Below are 26,620 nucleotides of genomic sequence, written 5' to 3'. Positions count from 1 at the left end.
AGTCTCAGAAATGCTGCATCTCTTCCTAGTCCCGAGAATGCTGCAACGTTTTCCAGTCCCAGGAACGCTGCACACATTCCCAGTCCCTGGAATGCTGCAGCCATTCCCAGTCCCGGGAACGCTGTGTCTGTTCCCAGTCTCAGGAACTTGATTCTTCTTCCAGTTCTCTGAATGCTGCATACGTTCCCAGACCGGGGAAAGCTGCACCCATTCCCAGTCCCGGGAATGCTGGGTCCGTTCCCAGCCCCGGGAATGCTGCATCTTCTCCCAGTCCGGGGAATGCTTCTGCTGTTCCCAGTTCCAGGAATTCTGCCCCCGTTCCCAGTCCCAGGAATGCTGTGTCCAATCCCGGTCCTGGGAATTCTGCACAAGTTTGCAGTCCCGGGAATGCTGCACAAGTTCCCAGTGCCCGGGAATGCTGAACAAGATGCCAGCCCCGGGAATGCTGCACCCGTTCCCAGTCCCGGGAATGCTGCATCTGTTCCCAGTCATGGGCATGCTGCATCCGTTCCCAGTCCTGGGATGCTGCTTCCATTCCCAGTCCCGGGAATGCTGCATCTGTTTTCATCCCGGGAATTCTGCAACCGTTCCCGGTTCTGGGAATGCTGCATCTGTTTCCAGTCCTGGAAATGCGGCTTCTGTGGCCAGTCAATGGACTGCTGCATCTTTTCCCAGTCCCGGGAACGCTGCATCCGGTTCCAGTCCTGGGATACTGCATCCGTTCCCAGTCCCAGGAATACTTCACCCGTTCCTAGTCCTGTGTATGCTGCACCTGTTTCCAGTCCCGGGAATGTTGCACTCGTTCGCTGACCCAGGAATGCTGCACTCGTTCCCAGTCCCGGGAATGCTGCACCCGTTCCCAGTCTCGGGAATGCTGTCCCCATTGCCAGTCTCAGAAAAGCTGCATCCCTTCCCAGTCCCGAGAATGCTGCAACCCTTTCCAGTCCCAGGAAGGCTGCACACATTCCCAGTCCCTGGAACGCTGCAGCCATTCCCAGTCCCGGGAACGCTGTACCCGTTCCCAGTCCAGGGAACACTGCACCCGTTCCCAGTCCCGGCAACGCTGCATCCATTCCCAGTCCCAAGTATGCTGCATCGGTTCCCAGTCCCGGCAATTCTCCGTCTGTTCCCAGTCCCGGGAATGCTGTATCTTCTCCCAGTAGCGAGAATGTAGCATCCGTTCCCAGTCCCTGATTACTGCACCCATTCCCAGGTCGCAGGAATGCTGCAACTGTTCCCATTCCGGGGAACGCTGCATCCGTTCCCAGTTCCAAGAACGCTGCACCCATTCCCAATCCCGGGAATGCTGCTTCTGCTCCCAGTCCCGGGAATGATGCAAATGTTCCCAGTCCCGGGAATGCTGCGTCCATTCCAAGCCCCGGGAATGCTGCACCATTTCCAATCCCGGGAGTACTGCGTCCATTCCCAGTCCCGGGATGCTGCTTCCACTCCCAGTCCCTGGAATGCTGCATCCGTTCCCAATTCCTGGAATGCTGTATCTTCTCCCAGTCTGGGGAATGCTGCACCTATTCCCAGTCCCGAGAACGCTACACCCATTCCCAGTTCCGGGAATGCTGCAACCATTCCCCGTCCCGGGAATGCTGCATCTGTTCCCAGTCCTGGGAATGCTGCACCCGTTCCCAGTCCTGAGAATGCTGCATTCCTTCCCAATCCCAGGAATTCTGCACCCATTTCCTGTCACGGGTATGCTGCGTCTGTTCCTAGTCCTGGGATTGCTGCAACCATTCCCAACCGTGAGAATGCTGTATCCCTTCCCAGTCTTGGGATTGCTGCATCCATTCCCAGTCCCGGGATGCTGCTTCCGTTCCCAGTCCCGGGAATGATGCACCCGTTCCCAGTCCCAGGATTGCTGCGCCCCTTCCCAGTCCCGGGAATGCTGACGCCTTCCAATTCTCGGGAACGCTGCACCCGTTCCTAGTCTCAGGAATGCTGCCCCCGTTGCAAGTCTCAGGAAGGCTGCATCCCTTCCCAGTCCCAAGAATGCTGCAGCCCTTCCCAGTCCAGGAGCACCGCACATGTTCCCAGTCCCAGGATTGCTGCACCTGTTCCCAGGCCCGGGAATGCTGCGTCCATTCCCAGCCCCGGGAATGCTGCACCATTTCCAATCCCGGGAGTACTGCGTCCGTTCCCAATTCCGGGAATGCTGCATCTTCTCCCAGTCTGGGGAATGCTGCACCCATTCCCAGTCCCGAGAACGCTGCACCCATTCCCAGTTCCGGGAATGCTGCATCTGTTCCCAGTCCCGGAAATGCTGCATCTGTATCCAGTCCCAGGAATATTACAGATATTCTTAGTCCCAGGAATTCTGCATCTGTTCCCAGTCCCCAGGAATGCTGCTTCTGTTCCCAGTCCCTGGGAATGCTGCACCCGTTCCCAGCCCCGGCAATGCTGCAACCATTCCCCGTCCCGGGAATGCTGCATCTGTTCCCAGTCCTGGGAATGCTGCACCCGTTCCCAGTCCTGAGAATGCTGCATTCCTTCCCAATCCCAGGAATTCGGCACCCGTTTCCTGTCCCGGGTATACTGCACCCGTTTCCAGTCCCGGGAATGTTGCACCTGTTCCTAGTCCAAGGAATGCTGCATTCTTTCCTAGTCCCGGGAATGCTGCACCCGTTCCCAGTCTCAAGAACGCTGCACCTGTTCCCAGTCCCGGGAACGCTGCTTCCATTCTCAACCACGGGAATGCTGCACCCATTTGCAATCCCAGGATTTCTGCACCCGTTTCCTGTCCCGGGTATGCTGCACCCGTTTCCAGTCCCGGGAATGTTGCACCCGTTCCTAGTCCAAGGAATGCTGCATTCTTTCCCAGTCCCGGGAATGCTGCACCCCTTCCCAGTCCCGGGAATGCTACACCCATTTCCAATCCCGGGATGCTGCTTCCGTTCCCAGTCCCGGGAATGTTGCATGCGTTCCCAGTCCCAAAATACTGCATTCTTTCCCAGTCCCGGGAAAGCTGCACCCGTTCCCAGTTCCAGGAATGCTTCACCCGTTCCTAGTCCTGTGTATGCTGCACCTGTTTCCAGTCCCGGGAATGTTGCACTCGTTCGCTGACCCAGGAATGCTGCACTCGTTCCCAGTCTCGATAATGCTGCATCCCTTCCCTGTCCCGAGAATGCTGCAACCCTTTCCAGTCCCAGGAACGCTGCACACGTTCTCAGTTCCTGGAACGCTGCAGCCATTCCAAGTCCTAGGAACGCTGTGTCTGTTCCCAGTCTCGGGAACTTGCTTCTTCTCCCAGTCCTCTGAATGCTGCATAGGTTCCCAGACCCGGGAATGCTGCACCCATTCCCAGTCCCGAGAATGCTGCACCTGTTCCTAGTCCAGGGAACACTGCACCCGTTCCGAGTCCCGGGAACACTGCATCCGTTCCCAGTTCCAAGAACGCTGCACCCATTCCCAGTCCCGGGAATGCTGCATCTGCTCCCAGTCCCGGGAATGATGCAAATGTTCCCAGTCCCGGAAATGCTGCATCTGTTCCAGTCCCGGGAATACTGCATCTGTTCTCAGTCCCTGGAATACTGCATCTGTTCCGAGTCCCGGGATAGCTGCATCTGTTCGCAGTCCCTGGAATGATTCACCAGTTCCCAGTCCAGGAAATGCTGCAAATGTTCCCAGTCCCGGTAATGCTGCATCTGTTCCAGTTCTGGGAAAACTGCATCCGTTCCCAGTCCCGAGAATACTGCATCTGCTCCAAGCCGCGGGAATACTGCATCTGTTCCCAGTCCCGGGAATACTGCATCCGTTCCCAGTCCCGGGAATACTGCACCGGTTACCAGTCGCGGGATGCTGCGTCTGTTCCCACTTCCGAGATACAGCGTCTGTTCCCATTCCAGGTAACGCAGCGTCTGTTCTCAGTCCTGGGAACGTTGCATCTGTTCCCAGTCTCGGGAATGCAGCACCTGATCCCAGTCCCGAGAAAGCTGCACCCGTTACCAGTCCCGGGAATGCTGCACCCATTCCCATTCCCAGGAAGGATGCATCCCTTCCCAGTCGCGGGAATGCTGCACCCGTTCCCAGTACAGGAATGCTGCACCCGTTCCTTGTCCCGGGAATGCTGCACCTGTTCCCAGTCCCTAGGAATGCTGCACCTGTTCCCAGTCCTGGGAATGCTTCACCCGTTCCCAGTCCCGTGAATGCTGCAACCATTCCCAGTCCCAGGAATGCTGCACCCATTTCCAGTCCCGCGTATGCTGCACCCATTCCCATGTCCAGGGAATGCTGCACACTTTCCGAGTCCCAGGAATGCTGCATCCCTTCCCAGTCTTCGGAATGCTGCACCCATTCCCAGTCTTGGGAACGCTGCCCATGTTGCCAGTCTCTGGAACGCAGCATCTCTTCCCAGTCCCAGGAATGCTGCTCGCATTTCCAATCCCGGGAACGCTGCGTTTGTTCCCAGTCTCGGGAATTCTGCACCCGTTCCCAGTACCGGGAAAGCTGCGTCCGTTCCCAGTCCCGGGAATGCTGCATTTTCTCTCAGTCCCGGGAATTCTGCATCCGTTCCCAGTCACCGGGAATGCTGCACCCGTTCCCAGCCCCGGCAATGCTGCACCCATTCCCAGTCCCGGGAATGCTGCATCTGTTCCCAGTCCTGGGAATGCTGCACCTGTTCCCAGTCCTGAGAATGCTGCATTCCTTCCCAATCCCAGGAATTCTGCACCCATTTCCTGTCACGGGAATGCTGCGTCTGTTCCTAGTCCTGGGATTGCTGCAACCATTCCCAATCCTGAGAATGCTGTATCCCTTCCCAATCTTGGGATTGCTGCATCCGTTCCCAGTCCCAGGATGCTGCTTCCGTTCCCAGTCCCGGGAATGCTGCACCCGTTCCCAGTCCCAGGAATGCTGCACCCCATCCCAGTCCCGGGAATGCTGACGCCTTCCAATTCTCGGGAACGCTGCACCCGTTCCTAGTCTCAGGAATGCTGCCCCCGTTGCAAGTCTCAGGAAGGCTGCATCCCTTCCCAGTCCCAAGAATGCTGCAGCCCTTCCCAGTCCAGGAGCACCGCACATGTTCCCAGTCCCAGGATTGCTGCACCTGTTCCCAGCCCCGGGAATGCTGCACCATTTCCAATCCCGGGAGCACTGCATCTGTTCCCAGTCCCGGGATGCTGCTTCCGCTCCCAGTCCCTGCAATGCTGCATCCGTTCCTAATTCCGGGAATGCTGCATCTTCTCCCAGTCTGGGGAATGCTGCACCCATTCCCAGTCCCGAGAACGCTGCACCCATTCCCAGTTCCGGGAATGCTGCATCTGTTCCCAGTCCCGGAAATGCTGCATCTGTATCCAGTCCCAGGAATATTACAGATATTCCTAGTCCCAGGAATTCTGCATCTGTTCCCAGTCCCCAGGAATGCTGCTTCTGTTCCCAGTCCCTGGGAATGCTGCACCCGTTCCCAGCCCCGGCAATGCTGCAACCATTCCCCGTCCCGGGAATGCTGCATCTGTTCCCAGTCCTGGGAATGCTGCACCCGTTCCCAGTCCTGAGAATGCTGCATTCCTTCCCAATCCCAGGAATTCGGCACCCGTTTCCTGTCCCGGGTATACTGCACCCGTTTCCAGTCCCGGGAATGTTGCACCTGTTCCTAGTCCAAGGAATGCTGCATTCTTTCCCAGTCCCGGGAATGCTGCACCCCTTCCCAGTCCCGGGAACGCTGCACCCATTTCCAATCCATGGATGCTGCTTCTGTTCCCAGTCCCGGGAATGCTGCATCCGTTCCCAGTCCCAAAATACTGCATTCTTTCCCAGTCCCGGGAATGCTGCACCCGTTCCCATTCCCAGGAATGCTGCACCCCTCCCAGTCCCGGGAATGCGGACCCCTTCCAAGTCTTGGGAACGCTGCACCCGTTCCCAGTCTCAAGAACGCTGCACCTGTTCCCAGTCCCGAGAACGCTGCTTCCATTCTCAATCACGGGAATGCTGCACCCATTTGCAATCCCAGGATTTCTGCACCCGTTTCCTGTCCCGGGTATGCTGCACCCGTTTCCAGTCCCGGGAATGTTGCACCCGTTCCTAGTCCAAGGAATGCTGCATTCTTTCCCAGTCCCGGGAATGCTGCACCCCTTCCCAGTCCCGGGAACGCTGCACCCATTTCCAATCCCGGGATGCTGCACCCCTTCCCAGTCTAGGAAATGCTGCAGCCATTCCCAGTCTCGGGAACACTGCCCCCGTTACTCGTTTCGGGTACGCTGCATCCCTTCCCAGTCCCTGGAATGCTGCATCTCTTCCCAGGCCCGGGAATGCTGCACACGTTCCCAGTCCCAGGAACGCTGCGTCCGTTCCGTCGCGGGAACGCTGCATCCGTTCCCAGTCCCGGAAATGCTGGGTCCGTTCCCAGTCCCGGGAATGCTGCATCTTCTCCCAGTCCCGGTAATGCTGCCGCTGTTCCCAGTTCCAGGATTCTGCCCCCGTTCCCAGTCCCAGGAATGCTGTGTCAAATCCCGGTCCTGGGAATGCTGCACAAGTTCGCAGTCCCGGGAATGCTGCACAAGTTCCCAGTGCCCGGGAATGCTGAACAAGATGCCAGCCCCGGGAATGCTGCACCCGTTCCCAGTCCCGGGAATGCTGCGTCTGTTCCCAGTCATGGGCATGCTGCATCCGTTCCCAGTCCTGGGAGGCTGCTTCCGTTCCCAGTCCCTGGAATGCTGCATCTGTTTTCATCCCGGGAATTCTGCAACTGTTCCCAGTTCTGGGAATGCTGCATCTGTTTCCAGTCCTGGAAATGCGGCATCTGTTGCCAGTCCGTGGAATGCTGCATCCTTTCCCAGTACCGGGAATGCTGCATCTGGTTCCAGTCCTGGGATACTGCACCCGTTCCCAGTCCCAGGAATGCTTCACCCGTTCCTAGTCCTGTGTATGCTGCACCTGTTTCCAGTCCCGGGAATGTTGCACTCATTTGCTGACCCAGGAATGCTGCACTCGTTCCCAGTCCCGGTAATGCTGCACCCGTTCCCAGACTCGGGAATGCTGTCCCCGTTGCCAGTCTCAGGAATGCTGCATCCCTTCCCAGTCCCGAGAATGCTGCAACCCTTTCCAGTCCCAGGAACGCTGCACACATTCCCAGTCCCTGGAACGCTGCAGCCGTTCCCAGTCCCGGGAACGCTGTGTCTGTTCCTAGTCTCAGGAACTTGCTTCTTCTCCCAGTCCTCTGAATGCTGCATACGTTCCCAGACCCGGGAATGCTGCACCCATTTCCAGTTCCGAGAATGCTGCACCTGTTCCCAGTCCAGGGAACACTGCACCCGTTCCCAATCCCGGGAACGCTGCATCCATTCCCAGTCCCGAGTATGCTGCATCGGTTCCCAGTCCCGGCAATGCTCCGTCTGTTCCTAGTCCCGGGAATGCTGTATCTTCTCCCCATCGCAAGAATGTAGCATCCGTTCCCAGTCCCTGATTGCTGCACCCATTCCCAGGTCGCAGGAATGCTGCAACTGTTCCCAGTCCGGGGAACACTGCATCCGTTCCCAGTTCCAAGAACGCTGCACCCATTCCCAGTCCCGGGAATGCTGCATCTGCTTCCAGTCCCGGGAATAATGCAAATGTTCCCAGTCCCGGAAATGCTGCATCTGTTCCAGTCCCGGGAATACTGCATCTGTTCTCAGTCCCTGGAATACTGCATCTGTTCCGAGTCCCGGGTTAGCTGCATCCGTTCGCAGTCCCGGGAATGCTTCACCCATTCCCATTCCAGGGAATGCTGCAAAAGTTCCCAGTGCCGGAAATGCTGCATTTGTTCCAGTCCCGGTAATACTACATCTGTTCCCAGTCCCTGGAATACTGCATTTGTTCCGAGTCCCTGGATAGCTGCATCTGTTCGCAGTCCCGGGAATGCTTCACCCGTTCCCAGTCCCAGGAATGCTGCACCCATTTCCAATTCCAGGAGCGCTGCGTCCGTTCCCAGTCTTGTGAATGCTGCACCCATTCCCAGTTCCGGGAATGCTGCATCCGTTCCCAGTCCCAGGAATGCTGCATCCCTTCCCAGTCCCAGGAATGCTGCTTCCATTTCCAGTCCTGGGAATGCTGCACCCATTCCCAGTCCCGACAATTCTGCATCCGTTCCCAGTCCTGGGAATGCTTCACTCATTCCCAATCCCAGCAATGCTGCATCCGTTGCCAGTCGCAAGAACGCTGCACTCATTCCCAGTCCCGGGCATGCTGCTTCAGTTCCCAGTCCTGTAAATGCTGCATCTGTTCCCATTCCCAGGAATACTACATCTGTTCCCAGTCCCAGGAATGCTGCATCTGATCCCAGTCCCTGGAATGCTTCACCCGTTCCCAGTCTTGGGAATGTTGCACCCATTCCCACTCCCGGGAATTCGGCATCCGTTCCCAGTCCCGGGAATGCTGCACTCATTCCCACTCCCAGGAATGCTGCATTTGTTACCAGTCCCGGGAATGCTTCACCCGTTCCCAGTCCCGGGAATGCTGCATCCGTTCCCAGTCCCGGGAATGCTGCATCCGTTCCCAGTCCAATGAATACTACGTCTGTTCCCAGTCCCGGGATGCTGCTTCCGCTCCCAGTCCCTGCAATGCTGCATCCGTTCCTAATTCCGGGAATGCTGCATCTTCTCCCAGTCTGGGGAATGCTGCACCCATTCCCAGTCCCGAGAACGCTGCACCCATTCCCAGTTCCGGGAATGCTGCATCTGTTCCCAGTCCCGGAAATGCTGCATCTGTATCCAGTCCCAGGAATATTACAGATATTCCTAGTCCCAGGAATTCTGCATCTGTTCCCAGTCCCCAGGAATGCTGCTTCTGTTCCCAGTCCCTGGGAATGCTGCACCCGTTCCCAGCCCCGGCAATGCTGCAACCATTCCCCGTCCCGGGAATGCTGCATCTGTTCCCAGTCCTGGGAATGCTGCACCCGTTCCCAGTCCTGAGAATGCTGCATTCCTTCCCAATCCCAGGAATTCGGCACCCGTTTCCTGTCCCGGGTATACTGCACCCGTTTCCAGTCCCGGGAATGTTGCACCTGTTCCTAGTCCAAGGAATGCTGCATTCTTTCCCAGTCCTGGGAATGCTGCACCCCTTCCCAGTCCCGGGAACGCTGCACCCATTTCCAATCCATGGATGCTGCTTCTGTTCCCAGTCCCGGGAATGCTGCATCCGTTCCCAGTCCCAAAATACTGCATTCTTTCCCAGTCCCGGGAATGCTGCACCCGTTCCCATTCCCAGGAATGCTGCACCCCTCCCAGTCCCGGGAATGCGGACCCCTTCCAAGTCTTGGGAACGCTGCACCCGTTCCCAGTCTCAAGAACGCTGCACCTGTTCCCAGTCCCGGGAACGCTGCTTCCATTCTCAATCACGGGAATGCTGCACCCATTTGCAATCCCAGGATTTCTGCACCCATTTCCTGTCCCGGGTATGCTGCACCCGTTTCCAGTCCCGGGAATGTTGCACCCGTTCCTAGTCCAAGGAATGCTGCATTCTTTCCCAGTCCCGGGAATGCTGCACCCCTTCCCAGTCCCGGGAACGCTGCACCCATTTCCAATCCCGGGATGCTGCACCCCTTCCCAGTCTAGGAAATGCTGCAGCCATTCCCAGTCTCGGGAACACTGCCCCCGTTACTCGTTTCGGGTACGCTGCATCCCTTCCCAGTCCCTGGAATGCTGCATCTCTTCCCAGGCCCGGGAATGCTGCACACGTTCCCAGTCCCAGGAACGCTGCGTCCGTTCCGTCGCGGGAACGCTGCATCCGTTCCCAGTCCCGGAAATGCTGGGTCCGTTCCCAGTCCCGGGAATGCTGCATCTTCTCCCAGTCCCGGTAATGCTGCCGCTGTTCCCAGTTCCAGGATTCTGCCCCCGTTCCCAGTCCCAGGAATGCTGTGTCAAATCCCGGTCCTGGGAATGCTGCACAAGTTCGCAGTCCCGGGAATGCTGCACAAGTTCCCAGTGCCCGGGAATGCTGAACAAGATGCCAGCCCCGGGAATGCTGCACCCGTTCCCAGTCCCGGGAATGCTGCGTCTGTTCCCAGTCATGGGCATGCTGCATCCGTTCCCAGTCCTGGGAGGCTGCTTCCGTTCCCAGTCCCTGGAATGCTGCATCTGTTTTCATCCCGGGAATTCTGCAACTGTTCCCAGTTCTGGGAATGCTGCATCTGTTTCCAGTCCTGGAAATGCGGCATCTGTTGCCAGTCCGTGGAATGCTGCATCCTTTCCCAGTACCGGGAATGCTGCATCTGGTTCCAGTCCTGGGATACTGCACCCGTTCCCAGTCCCAGGAATGCTTCACCCGTTCCTAGTCCTGTGTATGCTGCACCTGTTTCCAGTCCCGGGAATGTTGCACTCATTTGCTGACCCAGGAATGCTGCACTCGTTCCCAGTCCCGGTAATGCTGCACCCGTTCCAAGACTCGGGAATGCTGTCCCCGTTGCCAGTCTCAGGAATGCTGCATCCCTTCCCAGTCCCGAGAATGCTGCAACCCTTTCCAGTCCCAGGAACGCTGCACACATTCCCAGTCCCTGGAACGCTGCAGCCGTTCCCAGTCCCGGGAACGCTGTGTCTGTTCCTAGTCTCAGGAACTTGCTTCTTCTCCCAGTCCTCTGAATGCTGCATACGTTCCCAGACCCGGGAATGCTGCACCCATTTCCAGTTCCGAGAATGCTGCACCTGTTCCCAGTCCAGGGAACACTGCACCCGTTCCCAATCCCGGGAACGCTGCATCCATTCCCAGTCCCGAGTATGCTGCATCGGTTCCCAGTCCCGGCAATGCTCCGTCTGTTCCTAGTCCCGGGAATGCTGTATCTTCTCCCCATCGCAAGAATGTAGCATCCGTTCCCAGTCCCTGATTGCTGCACCCATTCCCAGGTCGCAGGAATGCTGCAACTGTTCCCAGTCCGGGGAACACTGCATCCGTTCCCAGTTCCAAGAACGCTGCACCCATTCCCAGTCCCGGGAATGCTGCATCTGCTTCCAGTCCCGGGAATAATGCAAATGTTCCCAGTCCCGGAAATGCTGCATCTGTTCCAGTCCCGGGAATACTGCATCTGTTCTCAGTCCCTGGAATACTGCATCTGTTCCGAGTCCCGGGTTAGCTGCATCCGTTCGCAGTCCCGGGAATGCTTCACCCATTCCCATTCCAGGGAATGCTGCAAAAGTTCCCAGTGCCGGAAATGCTGCATTTGTTCCAGTCCCGGTAATACTACATCTGTTCCCAGTCCCTGGAATACTGCATTTGTTCCGAGTCCCTGGATAGCTGCATCTGTTCGCAGTCCCGGGAATGCTTCACCCGTTCCCAGTCCCAGGAATGCTGCACCCATTTCCAATTCCAGGAGCGCTGCGTCCGTTCCCAGTCTTGTGAATGCTGCACCCATTCCCAGTTCCGGGAATGCTGCATCCGTTCCCAGTCCCAGGAATGCTGCATCCCTTCCCAGTCCCAGGAATGCTGCTTCCATTTCCAGTCCTGGGAATGCTGCACCCATTCCCAGTCCCGACAATTCTGCATCCGTTCCCAGTCCTGGGAATGCTTCACTCATTCCCAATCCCAGCAATGCTGCATCCGTTGCCAGTCGCAAGAACGCTGCACTCATTCCCAGTCCCGGGCATGCTGCTTCAGTTCCCAGTCCTGTAAATGCTGCATCTGTTCCCATTCCCAGGAATACTACATCTGTTCCCAGTCCCAGGAATGCTGCATCTGATCCCAGTCCCTGGAATGCTTCACCCGTTCCCAGTCTTGGGAATGTTGCACCCATTCCCACTCCCGGGAATTCGGCATCCGTTCCCAGTCCCGGGAATGCTGCACTCATTCCCACTCCCAGGAATGCTGCATTTGTTACCAGTCCCGGGAATGCTTCACCCGTTCCCAGTCCCGGGAATGCTGCATCCGTTCCCAGTCCCGGGAATGCTGCATCCGTTCCCAGTCCAATGAATACTACGTCTGTTCCCAGTCCCGGGATGCTGCTTCCGCTCCCAGTCCCTGCAATGCTGCATCCGTTCCTAATTCCGGGAATGCTGCATCTTCTCCCAGTCTGGGGAATGCTGCACCCATTCCCAGTCCCGAGAACGCTGCACCCATTCCCAGTTCCGGGAATGCTGCATCTGTTCCCAGTCCCGGAAATGCTGCATCTGTATCCAGTCCCAGGAATATTACAGATATTCCTAGTCCCAGGAATTCTGCATCTGTTCCCAGTCCCCAGGAATGCTGCTTCTGTTCCCAGTCCCTGGGAATGCTGCACCCGTTCCCAGCCCCGGCAATGCTGCAACCATTCCCCGTCCCGGGAATGCTGCATCTGTTCCCAGTCCTGGGAATGCTGCACCCGTTCCCAGTCCTGAGAATGCTGCATTCCTTCCCAATCCCAGGAATTCGGCACCCGTTTCCTGTCCCGGGTATACTGCACCCGTTTCCAGTCCCGGGAATGTTGCACCTGTTCCTAGTCCAAGGAATGCTGCATTCTTTCCCAGTCCTGGGAATGCTGCACCCCTTCCCAGTCCCGGGAACGCTGCACCCATTTCCAATCCATGGATGCTGCTTCTGTTCCCAGTCCCGGGAATGCTGCATCCGTTCCCAGTCCCAAAATACTGCATTCTTTCCCAGTCCCGGGAATGCTGCACCCGTTCCCATTCCCAGGAATGCTGCACCCCTCCCAGTCCCGGGAATGCGGACCCCTTCCAAGTCTTGGGAACGCTGCACCCGTTCCCAGTCTCAAGAACGCTGCACCTGTTCCCAGTCCCGGGAACGCTGCTTCCATTCTCAATCACGGGAATGCTGCACCCATTTGCAATCCCAGGATTTCTGCACCCATTTCCTGTCCCGGGTATGCTGCACCCGTTTCCAGTCCCGGGAATGTTGCACCCGTTCCTAGTCCAAGGAATGCTGCATTCTTTCCCAGTCCCGGGAATGCTGCACCCCTTCCCAGTCCCGGGAACGCTGCACCCATTTCCAATCCCGGGATGCTGCACCCCTTCCCAGTCTAGGAAATGCTGCAGCCATTCCCAGTCTCGGGAACACTGCCCCCGTTACTCGTTTCGGGTACGCTGCATCCCTTCCCAGTCCCTGGAATGCTGCATCTCTTCCCAGGCCCGGGAATGCTGCACACGTTCCCAGTCCCAGGAACGCTGCGTCCGTTCCGTCGCGGGAACGCTGCATCCGTTCCCAGTCCCGGAAATGCTGGGTCCGTTCCCAGTCCCGGGAATGCTGCATCTTCTCCCAGTCCCGGTAATGCTGCCGCTGTTCCCAGTTCCAGGATTCTGCCCCCGTTCCCAGTCCCAGGAATGCTGTGTCAAATCCCGGTCCTGGGAATGCTGCACAAGTTCGCAGTCCCGGGAATGCTGCACAAGTTCCCAGTGCCCGGGAATGCTGAACAAGATGCCAGCCCCGGGAATGCTGCACCCGTTCCCAGTCCCGGGAATGCTGCGTCTGTTCCCAGTCATGGGCATGCTGCATCCGTTCCCAGTCCTGGGAGGCTGCTTCCGTTCCCAGTCCCTGGAATGCTGCATCTGTTTTCATCCCGGGAATTCTGCAACTGTTCCCAGTTCTGGGAATGCTGCATCTGTTTCCAGTCCTGGAAATGCGGCATCTGTTGCCAGTCCGTGGAATGCTGCATCCTTTCCCAGTACCGGGAATGCTGCATCTGGTTCCAGTCCTGGGATACTGCACCCGTTCCCAGTCCCAGGAATGCTTCACCCGTTCCTAGTCCTGTGTATGCTGCACCTGTTTCCAGTCCCGGGAATGTTGCACTCATTTGCTGACCCAGGAATGCTGCACTCGTTCCCAGTCCCGGTAATGCTGCACCCGTTCCCAGACTCGGGAATGCTGTCCCCGTTGCCAGTCTCAGGAATGCTGCATCCCTTCCCAGTCCCGAGAATGCTGCAACCCTTTCCAGTCCCAGGAACGCTGCACACATTCCCAGTCCCTGGAACGCTGCAGCCGTTCCCAGTCCCGGGAACGCTGTGTCTGTTCCTAGTCTCAGGAACTTGCTTCTTCTCCCAGTCCTCTGAATGCTGCATACGTTCCCAGACCCGGGAATGCTGCACCCATTTCCAGTTCCGAGAATGCTGCACCTGTTCCCAGTCCAGGGAACACTGCACCCGTTCCCAATCCCGGGAACGCTGCATCCATTCCCAGTCCCGAGTATGCTGCATCGGTTCCCAGTCCCGGCAATGCTCCGTCTGTTCCTAGTCCCGGGAATGCTGTATCTTCTCCCCATCGCAAGAATGTAGCATCCGTTCCCAGTCCCTGATTGCTGCACCCATTCCCAGGTCGCAGGAATGCTGCAACTGTTCCCAGTCCGGGGAACACTGCATCCGTTCCCAGTTCCAAGAACGCTGCACCCATTCCCAGTCCCGGGAATGCTGCATCTGCTTCCAGTCCCGGGAATAATGCAAATGTTCCCAGTCCCGGAAATGCTGCATCTGTTCCAGTCCCGGGAATACTGCATCTGTTCTCAGTCCCTGGAATACTGCATCTGTTCCGAGTCCCGGGTTAGCTGCATCCGTTCGCAGTCCCGGGAATGCTTCACCCGTTCCCATTCCAGGGAATGCTGCAAAAGTTCCCAGTGCCGGAAATGCTGCATTTGTTCCAGTCCCGGTAATACTACATCTGTTCCCAGTCCCTGGAATACTGCATTTGTTCCGAGTCCCGGGATAGCTGCATCTGTTCGCAGTCCCGGGAATGCTTCACCCGTTCCCAGTCCCAGGAATGCTGCACCCATTTCCAATTCCAGGAGCGCTGCGTCCGTTCCCAGTCTTGTGAATGCTGCACCCATTCCCAGTTCCGGGAATGCTGCATCCGTTCCCAGTCCCAGGAATGCTGCATCCCTTCCCAGTCCCAGGAATGCTGCTTCCATTTCCAGTCCTGGGAATGCTGCACCCATTCCCAGTCCCGACAATTCTGCATCCGTTCCCAGTCCTGGGAATGCTTCACTCATTCCCAATCCCAGCAATGCTGCATCCGTTGCCAGTCGCAAGAACGCTGCACTCATTCCCAGTCCCGGGCATGCTGCTTCAGTTCCCAGTCCTGTAAATGCTGCATCTGTTCCCATTCCCAGGAATACTACATCTGTTCCCAGTCCCAGGAATGCTGCATCTGATCCCAGTCCCTGGAATGCTTCACCCGTTCCCAGTCTTGGGAATGTTGCACCCATTCCCACTCCCGGGAATTCGGCATCCGTTCCCAGTCCCGGGAATGCTGCACTCATTCCCACTCCCAGGAATGCTGCATTTGTTACCAGTCCCGGGAATGCTTCACCCGTTCCCAGTCCCGGGAATGCTGCATCCGTTCCCAGTCCCGGGAATGCTGCATCCGTTCCCAGTCCAATGAATACTACGTCTGTTCCCAGTCCCAGGAATGCTGCATCTCTTCCCAGTCCCGGGAATGCTGCACCCGTTCCCAGTCCCAGGAATGTTGCACCCGTTCCCAGTCCTGCGAATGCTGTATCCGTTCCCAGTCCTGGGAACACTGCACCTGTTTCCAATCCCAGGAACGCTGCGTTTGTTCCCAGTCCCGCAAATGCTGCATCTGTTCTCATTGCCAAGAATACTACATCTGTTCCCAGTCCCAGGAATGCTGCATCTGATCCCAGTCCCTGGAATGCTGCACCCGTTCCCAGTCCTGGAAAGGCTGCACCCATTCACAGTCCCGGGAATTTTGCATCCGTTCCCAGTCCCGGGAATGCTGCACTCATTCCCACTCCCGAGAATGCTGCATCCATTCCCAGTCGCGAGAACGCTGCACCCATTCCCAGTACCGGGCATACTGCATCAGTTCCCAGTCCTGTAAATGCTACATCTGGTCCCATTCCCAGGAATATTACATCTGTTCCAAGTCCCAGGAATGCTGCATCTGATCCCAGTCCCCGGAATGCTGCACCCATTCCCAGTCCTGGGAATTCTGCATACGTTCCCAGTCCCTGGAATGCTGCACTCATTCCCACTCCCGGGAATGCTGCATCCATTCCCAGTCGCGAGAACGCTGCACCCATTCCCAGTCCTGGGCATGCTGCATCAGTTCCCAGTCCCAGAAATGCTGCATCTGTTCCCAGTCCCAGGAATACTACATCTATTTCCAGTCCCAGGATTGCTGCACCCGTTCCCAGTCCTGGGAATGCTGCACCCCTTCCCAGTCTAGGAAATGCTGCAGCCGTTCCCAGTCTCGGGAACGCTGCCCCCGTTACAAGTTTCGGGTACGCTGCATCCCTTCCCAGTCCCTGGAATGCTGCATCTCTTCCCAGGCCCGGGAATGCTGCACACGTTCCCAGTCCCAGGAACGCTGCGTCCGTTCCGTCGCGGGATCACTGCGTCCGTTCCCAGTCCTGGGAATGCTGGGTCCGTTCCCAGTCCCGGGAATGCTGCATCTTCTCCCAGTCCGGGGAATGCTGCTGCTGTTCCCAGTTCCAGGAATTCTGCCCCCGTTCCCAGTCCCAGGAATGCTGTGTCAAATTCCGGTCCTGGGAATTCTGCACAAGTTTGCAGTCCCGGGAATGCTGCACAAGTTCCCAGTGCCCGGGAATGCTGAACAAGATGCCAGCCCCGGGAATGCTGCACCCGTTCCCAGTCCCGGGAATGCTGCGTCTGTTCCCAGTCATGGGCATGCTGCATCCGTTCCCAGTCCTGAGATGCTGCTTCCATTCCCAGTCCCGGGAATGCTGCATCTGTTTTCATCCCGGGAATTCTGCAACTGTTCCCGGTTCTGGGAATGCTGCATCTGTTTCTTGTCCTGGAAATGCGGCTTCTGTGGCCAGTCCATGGAATGCTGCATCTTTTCCCAGTCCCGGGAATGCTGCATCCGGTTCCAGTCCTGGGATAGTGCATCCGTTCCCAGTCCCAGGAATGCTTCACCCGTTCCTAGTCCTGTGTATGCTGCACCTGTTTCCAGTCCCGGGAATGTTGCACTCGTTCGCTGAGCCAGGAATGCTGCACTCGTTCCCAGTCCCGGTAATGCTGCACCCGTTCCCAGACTCGGGAATGCTGTCCCCGTTGCCAGTCTCAGGAATGCTGCATCCCTTCCCAGTCCCGAGAATGCTGCAACCCTTTCCAGTCCCAGGAACGCTGCACACATTCCCAGTCCCTGGAACGCTGCAGCCGTTCCCAGTCCCGGGAACGCTGTGTCTGTTCCTAGTCTCAGGAACTTGATTCTTCTCCCAGTCCTCTGAATGCTGCATACGTTCCCAGACCCGGGAATGCTGCACCCATTTCCAGTTCCGAGAATGCTGCACCTGTTCCCAGTCCAGGGAACACTGCACCCGTTCCCAATCCCGGGAACGCTGCATCCATTCCCAGTCCCGAGTATGCTGCATCGGTTCCCAGTCCCGGCAATGCTCCATCTGTTCCTAGTCCCGGGAATGCTGTATCTTCTCCCCGTCGCAAGAATGTAGCATCCGTTCCCAGTCCCTGATTGCTGCACCCATTCCCAGGTCGCAGGAATGCTGCAACTGTTCCCAGTCCGGGGAACACTGCATCCGTTCCCAGTTCCAAGAAAGCTGCACCCATTCCCAGTCCCGGGAATGCTGCATCTGCTTCCAGTCCCGGGAATAATGCAAATGTTCCCAGTCCCGGAAATGCTGCATCTGTTCCAGTCCCGGGAATACTGCATCTGTTCTCAGTCCCTGGAATACTGCATCTGTTCCGAGTCCCGGGTTAGCTGCATCCATTCGCAGTCCCGGGAATGCTTCACCCGTTCCCATTCCAGGGAATGCTGCAAAAGTTCCCAGTGCCGGAAATGCTGCATTTGTTCCAGTCCCGGTAATACTACATCTGTTCCCAGTCCCTGGAATACTGCATTTGTTCCGAGTCCCGGGATAGCTGCATCTGTTCGCAGTCCCGGGAATGCTTCACCCGTTCCCAGTCCCAGGAATGCTGCACCCATTTCCAATTCCAGGAGCGCTGCGTCCGTTCCCAGTCTTGTGAATGCTGCACCCATTCCCAGTTCCGGGAATGCTGCATCCGTTCCCAGTCCCAGGAATGCTGCATCCCTTCCCAGTCCCAGGAATGCTGCTTCCATTTCCAGTCCTGGGAATGCTGCACCCATTCCCAGTCCCGACAATTCTGCATCCGTTCCCAGTCCTGGGAATGCTTCACTCATTCCCAATCCCAGCAATGCTGCATCCGTTGCCAGTCGCAAGAACGCTGCACTCATTCCCAGTCCCGGGCATGCTGCTTCAGTTCCCAGTCCTGTAAATGCTGCATCTGTTCCCATTCCCAGGAATACTACATCTGTTCCCAGTCCCAGGAATGCTGCATCTGATCCCAGTCCCTGGAATGCTTCACCCGTTCCCAGTCTTGGGAATGTTGCACCCATTCCCACTCCCGGGAATTCGGCATCCGTTCCCAGTCCCGGGAATGCTGCACTCATTCCCACTCCCAGGTATGCTGCATTTGTTACCAGTCCCGGGAATGCTTCACCCGTTCCCAGTCCCGGGAATGCTGCATCCGTTCCCAGTCCCGGGAATGCTGCATCCGTTCCCAGTCCAATGAATACTACGTCTGTTCCCAGTCCCAGGAATGCTGCATCTCTTCCCAGTCCCGGGAATGCTGCACCCGTTCCCAGTCCCAGGAATGTTGCACCCGTTCCCAGTCCTGCGAATGCTGTATCCGTTCCCAGTCCTGGGAACACTGCACCTGTTTCCAATCCCAGGAACGCTGCGTTTGTTCCCAGTCCCGCAAATGCTGCATCTGTTCTCATTGCCAAGAATACTACATCTGTTCCAAGTCCCAGGAATGCTGCATCTGATCCCAGTCCCTGGAATGCTGCACCCGTTCCCAGTCCTGGAAAGGCTGCACCCATTCACAGTCCCGGGAATTTTGCATCCGTTCCCAGTCCCGGGAATGCTGCACTCATTCCCACTCCCGAGAATGCTGCATCCATTCCCAGTCGCGAGAACGCTGCACCCATTCCCAGTACCGGGCATACTGCATCAGTTCCCAGTCCTGTAAATGCTACATCTGGTCCCATTCCCAGGAATATTACATCTGTTCCAAGTCCCAGGAATGCTGCATCTGATCCCAGTCCCCGGAATGCTGCACCCATTCCCAGTCCTGGGAATTCTGCATACGTTCCCAGTCCCTGGAATGCTGCACGCATTCCCACTCCCGGGAATGCTGCATCCATTCCCAGTCGCGAGAACGCTGCACCCATTCCCAGTCCTGGGCATGCTGCATCAGTTCCCAGTCCCAGAAATGCTGCATCTGTTCCCAGTCCCAGGAATACTACATCTATTTCCAGTCCCAGGATTGCTGCACCCGTTCCCAGTCCTGGGAATGCTGCACCCCTTCCCAGTCTAGGAAATGCTGCAGCCGTTCCCAGTCTCGGGAATGCTGCCCCCGTTACAAGTTTCGGGTACGCTGCATCCCTTCCCAGTCCCTGGAATGCTGCATCTCTTCCCAGGCCCGGGAATGCTGCACACGTTCCCAGTCCCAGGAACGCTGCGTCCGTTCCGTCGCGGGATCACTGCGTCCGTTCCCAGTCCTGGGAATGCTGGGTCCGTTCCCAGTCCCGGGAATGCTGCATCTTCTCCCAGTCCGGGGAATGCTGCTGCTGTTCCCAGTTCCAGGAATTCTGCCCCCGCTCCCAGTCCCAGGAATGCTGTGTCAAATTCCGGTCCTGGGAATTCTGCACAAGTTTGCAGTCCCGGGAATGCTGCACAAGTTCCCAGTGCCCGGGAATGCTGAACAAGATGCCAGCCCCGGGAATGCTGCACCCGTTCCCAGTCCCGGGAATGCTGCGTCTGTTCCCAGTCATGGGCATGCTGCATCCGTTCCCAGTCCTGAGATGCTGCTTCCATTCCCAGTCCCGGGAATGCTGCATCTGTTTTCATCCCGGGAATTCTGCAACTGTTCCCGGTTCTGGGAATGCTGCATCTGTTTCTTGTCCTGGAAATGCGGCTTCTGTGGCCAGTCCATGGAATGCTGCATCTTTTCCCAGTCCCGGGAATGCTGCATCCGGTTCCAGTCCTGGGATAGTGCATCCGTTCCCAGTCCCAGGAATGCTTCACCCGTTCCTAGTCCTGTGTATGCTGCACCTGTTTCCAGTCCCGGGAATGTTGCACTCGTTCGCTGAGCCAGGAATGCTGCACTCGTTCCCAGTCCCGGGAATGCTGCACCCGTTCCCAGTCTCGGGAATGCTGTCCCCGTTGCCAGTCTCAGAAATGCTGCATCTCTTCCCAGTCCCGAGAATGCTGCAACGTTTTCCAGTCCCAGGAACGCTGCACACATTCCCAGTCCCTGGAATGCTGCAGCCATTCCCAGTCCCGGGAACGCTGTGTCTGTTCCCAGTCTCAGGAACTTGATTCTTCTTCCAGTTCTCTGAATGCTGCATACGTTCCCAGACCGGGGAAAGCTGCACCCATTCCCAGTCCCGGGAATGCTGGGTCCGTTCCCAGTCCCGGGAATGCTGCATATTCTCCCAGTCCGGGAATGCTGCTGCTGTTCCCAGTTCCAGGAATTCTGCCCCCGTTCCCAGTCCCAGGAATGCTGTGTCCAATCCAAATCCTGGGAATTCTGCACAAGTTTGCAGTCCCGGGAATGCTGCACAAGTTCCCAGTGCCCGGGAATGCTGAACAAGATGCCAGCCCCGGGAATGCTGCACCCGTTCCCAGTCCCGGGAATGCTGCATCTGTTCCCAGTCATGGGCATGCTGCACCCGTTCCCAGTCCTGGGATGCTGCTTCCATTCCCAGTTCCGGGAATGCTGCATCTGTTTTCATCCCGGGAATTCTGCAACCGTTCCCGGTTCTGGGAATGCTGCATCTGTTTCCAGTCCTGGAAATGCGGCTTCTGTGGCCAGTCAATGGACTGCTGCATCTTTTCCCAGTCCCGGGAATGCTGCATCCGGTTCCAGTCCTGGGATACTGCATCCGTTCCCAGTCCCAGGAATACTTCACCCGTTCCTAGTCCTGTGTATGCTGCACCTGTTTCCAGTCCCGGGAATGTTGCACTCGTTCGCTGACCCAGGAATGCTGCACTCGTTCCCAGTCCCGGGAATGCTGCACCCGTTCCCAGTCTCGGGAATGCTGTCCCCGTTGCCAGTCTCAGAAAAGCTGCATCCCTTCCCAGTCCCGAGAATGCTGCAACCCTTTCCAGTCCCAGGAAGGCTGCACACATTCCCAGTCCCTGGAACGCTGCAGCCATTCCCAGTCCCGGGAACGCTGTACCCGTTCCCAGTCCAGGGAACACTGCACCCGTTCCCAGTCCCGGCAACGCTGCATCCATTCCCAGTCCCAAGTATGCTGCATCGGTTCCCAGTCCCGGCAATTTTCCGTCTGTTCCCAGTCCCGGGAATGCTGTATCTTCTCCCAGTAGCGAGAATGTAGCATCCGTTCCCAGTCCCTGATTACTGCACCCATTCCCAGGTCGCAGGAATGCTGCAACTGTTCCCATTCCGGGGAACGCTGCATCCTTTCCCAGTTCCAAGAACGCTGCACCCATTCCCAATCCCGGGAATGCTGCTTCTGCTCCCAGTCCCGGGAATGATGCAAATGTTCCCAGTCCCGGGAATGCTGCGTCCATTCCAAGCCCCGGGAATGCTGCACCATTTCCAATCCCGGGAGTACTGCGTCCATTCCCAGTACCGGGATGCTGCTTCCACTCCCAGTCCCTGGAATGCTGCATCCGTTCCCAATTCCTGGAATGCTGCATCTTCTCCCAGTCTGGGGAATGCTGCACCTATTCCCAGTCCCGAGAACGCTACACCCATTCCCAGTTCCGGGAATGCTGCATCTGTATCCAGTCCCAGGAATACTACAGATATTCCTAGTCCCAGGAATTCTACATATGTTCCCAGTCCCCGGGACTGCTGCTTCTGTTCCCAGTCCCCGGGAATGCTGCACCCGTTCCCAGCCCTGGCAATGCTGCACCCATTCCCCATCCCGGGAATGCTGCATCTGTTCCCAGTCCTGGGAATGCTGCACCCGTTCCCAGTCCTGGGAATGCTGCATTCCTTCCCAATCCCAGGAATTCTGCACCCGTTTCCTGTCCCGGGTATGCTGCACCCGTTTCCAGTCCCGTGAATGTTGCACCCATTCCTAGTCCAAGGAATGCTGCATTCTTTCCCAGTCCCGGGAATGCTGCACCCTTTCCGAGTCCCAAAATACTGCATTCTTTCCCAGTCCCGGGAATGCTGCACCCGTTCCCATTCCAAGGAATGCTGCACCCCTCCCAGTCCCGCGAATGCGGACCCCTTCCAAGACTTGGGAACGCTACACCCGTTCCCAGTCTCAGGAACACTGCACCTGTTCCCAGTCCCGGGAACGCTGCTTCCATTCTCAACCCCGTGAATGCTGCACCCATTTCCAATCCTGGGAATTCTGCATCCGTTCCCAGTCCCGGGAATGCTGCACACATTCCCACTCCCGGGAATGCTGCATCCGTTCCCAGTCGCGAGAACGCTGCACCCATTCCCAGTCCTGAGCATGCTGCATCAGTTCCAAGTCCCATATATGCTGCATCTGTTCCCAGTCCCAGGAATACTACATCTATTCCCAGTCCCAGGAATGCTGCACACGTTCCCAGTCCTGGGAATGCTGCACCCCTTCCCAGTCTAGGAAATGCTGCAGCCGTTCCCAGTCTCGAGAATGCTGTCCCCGTTACTAGTTCCGGGTACGCTGCATCCCTTCCCAGTCCCTGGAATGCTGCATCTCTTCCCAGTCCCGGGAATGCTGCACACGTTCCCAGTCCCGGGAACGCTGCATCCGTTCCGTCGCGGGAACGCTGCGTCCATTCCCAGTCCCGGGAATGCTGCGTCCGTTCCCAGTCCCGTAAATGCTGCATCTTCTCCCAGTCCCGGGAATGCTGCTTCAGTTCCCAGTCCCCGGGAATGCTGCACCCGTTCCCAGCCCTGGCAATGCTGCACCCATTCCCCATCCCGGGAATGCTGCATCTGTTCCCAGTCCTTGGAATGCTGCACAAGTTCGCAGTCCCGGGAATGCTGCGTCTGTTCCCAGTCCTGGGAATGCTGCATCCGTTCCCAGTCCCGGGATGCTGCTTCCGTTCCCAGTCCCGGGAATGCTGCATCTGTTTTCATCCCTGGAATTCTGCAACCGTTCCCAGTTCTGGGAATGATGCATCTGTTTCCAGTCCTCGAAATGCGGCATCTGTTGCCAGTCCGTGGAATGCTGCATCCTTTCCCAGTACCGGGAATGCTGCATCTGGTTCCAGTCCTGGGATACTGCATCCGTTCCCAGTCCGAGGAATGCTTCACCCGTTCCTAGTCCTGTGTATGCTGCACCTGTTTCCAGTCCCGGTAATGTTGCACTCGTATGCTGACCCAGGAATGCTGCACTCGTTCCCAGTCCCGGTAATGCTGCACCCATTCCCAGACTCGGGAATGCTGCCCCCGTTGCCAGTCTCAGGAATGCTGCATCCCTTCCCAGTCCCGAGAATGCTGCAACCCTTTCCAGTCCTAGGAACGCTGCACACATTCCCAGTCCCTGGAATGCTGCAGCCATTCCCAGTACGGGAACGCTGTGTCTGTTCCCAGTCTCGGGAACTTGCTTCTTCTCCCAGTCCTCTGAATGCTGCATACGTTCCCAGTCCCGGGAACGCTGCATCCATTCCCAGTCCCGATTATGCTGCATCGTTTCCCAGTCCCGGCAATGCTCCGTCTGTTCCCAGTCCCGGGAATGCTGTATCTTCTCCCCGTCGCAGGAATGTAGCATCCGTTCCCAGTCCCTGATTGCTGCACCCATTCCCAGGTTGCAGGAATGCTGCAACTGTTCCCAGTCCGGGGAACGCTGCACCCATTCCCAGTCACGGGAATGCTGCGTCTGCTCCCAGTCCCGGGAATAATGCAAATGTTCCCAGTCCCGGAAATGCTGCATCTGTTCCAGTCCCTGGAATACTGCATCTGTTCTCAGTCCCTGGAATACTGCATCTGTTCCGAGTCCCGGATTAGCTGCATCCGTTCGCAGTCCCGGGAATGCTTCACCCATTCCCAGTCCAGGGAATGCTGCAAATGTTCCCAGTCCCGGAAATGCTGCATTTGTTCCAGTCCCGGGAATACTACATCTGTTCCCAGTCCCTGGAATACTGCATCTGTTCCGAGTCCCGGGATAGCTGCATCCGTTCGCAGTCCCGGGAATGCTTCACCCGTTCCCAGTCCCAGGAATGCTGCGCCCATTTCCAATTCCAGGAGCGCTGCGTCCGTTCCCAGTCTTGTGAATGGTGCACCCATTCCCAGTTCCGGGAATGCTGCATCCGTTCCCAGTCCCAGGAATGCTGCATCCCTTCCCAGTCCCGAGAATGCTGCTTCCATTTCCAGTCCTGGGAATGCTGCACACATTCCCAGTCCCGGCAATTCTGCATCCGTTGCCAGTCGCGAGAACGCTGCACCCATTCCCAGTCCTGGGCATGCTGCTTCAATTCCCAGTCCTGTAAATGCTGCATCTGTTCCCATTCCCAGGAATACTACATCTATTCCCAGTCCCAGGAATGCTGCATCTGATCCCAGTCCCCGGAATGCTTCACCCGCTCCCAGTCCTGGGAATGCTGCACCCATTCCCAGTCCCGGGAATTCTGCATCCGTTCCCAGTCCCGGGAATGCTGCACTCATTCCCACTCCCGGGAATGCTGCATCCGTTCCCAGTCGCGAGAATGCTGCACCCATTCCCAGTCCCGTGCATGCTGCATCAGTTCCCACTCCTGTAAATGCTGCATCTGGTCCCATTCCCAGGAATACCACATCTGTTCCCAGTCCCATGAATGCTGCATCTGATCCCAGTCCCGGGAATGCTGCACCCGTTCCCAGTCCCAGGAATGTTGCACCCCTTCCCAGTCCTGGGAATGCTGCATCCATTCCCAATTCTTGGAACACTGCACCCATTTCCAATCCCAGGAATGCTGCATTTGTTACCAGTCCCGGGAATACTTCACCCGTTCCCAGTCCCGGGAATGCTGCATCCGTTCCCAGTCCCAGGAATGCTGCATCCGTTCCCAGTCCCATGAATACTACATCTCTTCCCAGTCCCAGGAATGCAGCATCTCTTCCCAGTCACCGGAATGCTGCACCCGTTCCCAGTCCCAGGAATGTTGCACCCGTTCCCAGTCCTGCGAATGCTGTATCCGTTCCCAGTCCTGGGAACACTGCACCTGTTTCCAATCCCAGGAACGCTGCGTTTGTTCCCAGTCCCGTAAATGCTGCATCTGTTCCCATTGCCAGGAATACTACATCTGTTCCCAGTCCCAGGAATGCTGCATCTGATCCCAGTCCCTGGAATGCTGCACCCGTTCCCAGTCCCGGAAATGCTGCACCCATTCACAGTCCCGGGAATTCTGCACTCATTCCCAGTCCCGGGAATGCTGCATCCATTCCCAATCGCGAGAACGCTGCACCCATTCCCAGTCCTGGGCATGCTGCATCAGTTCCCAGTCCCAGAAATGCTGCATCTGTTCCCAGTCCCAGGAATACTACATCTATTTCCAGTCCCAGGAAAGCTGCACCCGTTCTCAGTCCTGGGAATGCTGCACCCCTTGCCAGTCTAGAAAATGCTGCAGCCGTTCCCAGTCTCGGGAACGCTGCCCCCGTTACTAGTTTCGGGTACGCTGCATCCCTTCCCAGTCCCTGGAATGCTGCATCTCTTCCCAGGCCCGGGAATGCTGCACAAGTTCCCAGTCCCAGGAACGCTGCGTCCGTTCCGTCGCGGGAACGCTGCATCCGTTCACAGTCCCGGGAATGCTGCGTCCGTTCCCAGTCCCGGGAATTCTGCATCTTCTCCCAATCCCTGCAATGCTGCATCCGTTCCCAATTCCGGGAATGCTGCATCTTCTCCCAGTCCCGGGAATGCTGCTTCTGTTCCCAGTGCCCGGGAATACTGCACCCGTTCCCAGCCCTGGCAATGCTGCACCCATTCCCCATCCCGGGAATGCTGCATCTGTTCCCAGTCCTGGGAATGCTGCACAAGTTCGCAGTCCCGGGAATGCTGCGTCTGTTCCCAGTCCTGGGAATGCTGCATTCGTTCCCAGTCCCGGGATGCTGCTTCCGTTCCCAGTCCCGGGAACGCTGCATCTGTTTTCATCCCGGGAATTCTGCAACCGTTCCCAGTTCTGGGAATGATGCATCTGTTTCCAGTCCTCGAAATGCGGCATCTGTTGCCAGTCCGTGGAATGCTGCATCCTTTCCCAGTACCGGGAATGCTGCATCTGGTTCCAGTCCTGGGATACTGCATCCATTCCCAGTCCCAGGAATACTTCACCCGTTCCTAGTCCTGTGTATGCTGCACCTGTTTCCAGTCCCGGTAATGTTGCACTCGTATGCTGACCCAGGAATGCTGCACTCGTTCCCAGTCCCGCTAATGCTGCACCCATTCCCAGACTCGGGAATGCTGCCCCCGTTGCCAGTCTCAGGAATGCTGCATCCCTTCCAAGTCCCGAGAATGCTGCAACCCTTTCCAGTCCCAGGAACGCTGTGTCTGTTCCCAGTCTCGGGAACTTGCTTCTTCTCCCAGTCCTCTGAATGCTGCATACGTTCCCAGACCCGGGAATGCTGCACCCATTCTCAGTCCCGAGAATGCTGCATCTGTTCCAGTCCATGGAATACTGCATCTGTTCTCAGTCCCTGGAATACTGCATCTGTTCCGAGTCCCGGATTAGCTGCATCCGTTCGCAGTCCCGGGAATGCTTCACCCATTCCCAGTCCAGGGAATGCTGCAAATGTTCCCAGTCCCAGAAATGCTGCATCTGATCCCA

Source organism: Pristiophorus japonicus, chromosome 14 (assembly GCF_044704955.1).
Source record: "Pristiophorus japonicus isolate sPriJap1 chromosome 14, sPriJap1.hap1, whole genome shotgun sequence".
NCBI classification, from domain to species: Eukaryota; Metazoa; Chordata; class Chondrichthyes; family Pristiophoridae; genus Pristiophorus; species Pristiophorus japonicus.
This window is presented reverse-complemented; position numbering follows the sequence as displayed.